This window comes from Branchiostoma floridae, chromosome 1 (genome assembly GCF_000003815.2).
Source record: "Branchiostoma floridae strain S238N-H82 chromosome 1, Bfl_VNyyK, whole genome shotgun sequence".
NCBI lineage: Eukaryota > Metazoa > Chordata > Leptocardii > Amphioxiformes > Branchiostomatidae > Branchiostoma > Branchiostoma floridae.
In genome coordinates this window covers 26,612,366-26,613,964 of record NC_049979.1, presented here as the reverse complement: position 1 = coordinate 26,613,964, position 1,599 = coordinate 26,612,366, and the positions used below count along the sequence as shown (strand labels likewise).

The window sequence follows — 1,599 nt, the reverse complement described above, 5'->3', positions numbered from 1 at the left end:
TACATACACACACACACACACACACACACACGCAAACAAACACACACACACACAAGCAAACAAACACACACACACACACAAGCAAACATACACACACACACACACACACACACACACACACACAAAAGCAAACATCCATCCACACACACACACACACACACACACACAAGCAAACAAACACACACACACAAGCAAACACACACACACACACACACACACACACACAAGTGAACAAAAAAATACATTTATTAATTCAGCAAAGCTTGAAATAAAACTTTGAAATAAATGCTAATTACGAGCCAAAGGAAGAACGAAAAAAAGACCACACTGCCGTGACAATGACGCCTCACCGCTATTGCCGTGACCAGGATTCGAACCTGGGTTATTGCGGCCACAACGCAATGTCCACTAGACGATGACGGCGAGCTACATGCGATCGGACAATAGCCGTACGCCAGGTAGGTGTTACCACATATCTCCAGCTGTTCCTGGTATTACATTGATAACGCACACACGCACTCAAACAAGTACACACGCAAACATACACACAAACGCACACATGTACACGCACACACACGCACACACTTAATGATATTTTCGTCAATGATTGTAGATTATGAATAAGACTATAATTCATGTTCATTTATGTCGTGTAATACTATCTCTGTGCCATAGGTTTAATATATTTGTCTTTAAAAATCAGACTGAGGTACCGTAAGTAACCACATGGTGGCGCTGCAGTACCGCATAAAGCCATGGTCACCACATGCACCATTGTAGTGCTTGTAAATAGCTTTTCCACACAAAAAAAACATATAATGCGGAATCTGCCACGACCCGGGCTTGAACCAGGGACCTTTAGATCTTCAGTCTAACGCTCTCCCAACTGAGCTATCGCGGCTGATGTGGAAATGTGTTTTTCTTCTGTTTGTCTTTTTTTTACCTCAACCCTTGCTTTTAAAAAGATGCATGTTACTTCGAGAATAAATAAAGGCACAAACAAACTAGTTAATTAATCATTCTTAGAATTGAAAGACAAACCTGTATGAATGATCAATGTACATGATTTTTGCACAGTAAGAATCTAAAAAAAAGGCCCACACTGCCGTGACAATAACGCCTCATCGCTATTGCCGTGACCAGGATTCGAACCTGGGTTATTGCGGCCACAACGCAATGTCCTAACCATGCACTAGACGATCACGGCGAGCTACATGCGGTCTGGTGATATCTGTACTCCAGCCAGGTGTTACCATACAACTACACCTGTGCTGTTTATGGTGTTTGGTTGGTAATGAACACACACGCACACACACAAGTACATACTCAATCATACAAACGCACTCATGCACGCACACACATGTGAAATTTGAAATCACCAAGTTGATCATATTCTGTCAATCCGATTGTGAAAAAAATGAATTAAACTATAGTCATTTATTAACTTCAGTAAAAAAACATAAGATGCCCTTTTTAGAAGTGGTTTCTACTTTTTTTCCTTCACCAACTTATTTGTCTATTAAACCACCCCCCTTTTAGGCTACAACAAGTAAATGTTATGGTGACACAACACGCTCATTTGAAAAAAGATTTGAACAT

General features: G+C 40.8%; 2 non-coding genes across 2 annotated transcripts; both read right to left on the bottom strand.

Annotated features, from left to right (window-relative positions):
• Nucleotides 1-828: 828 nt before the first annotated feature.
• Trnaf-gaa lies at nucleotides 829-901 on the bottom strand. Its single transcript has one exon. It is a non-coding gene; the product is annotated as a tRNA-Phe (tRNA).
• A 230-nt stretch (nucleotides 902-1,131) lies between these two features.
• Nucleotides 1,132-1,207, bottom strand: Trnah-gug. The gene has a single exon. It is a non-coding gene; the product is annotated as a tRNA-His (tRNA).
• Nucleotides 1,208-1,599: the final 392 nt, after the last annotated feature.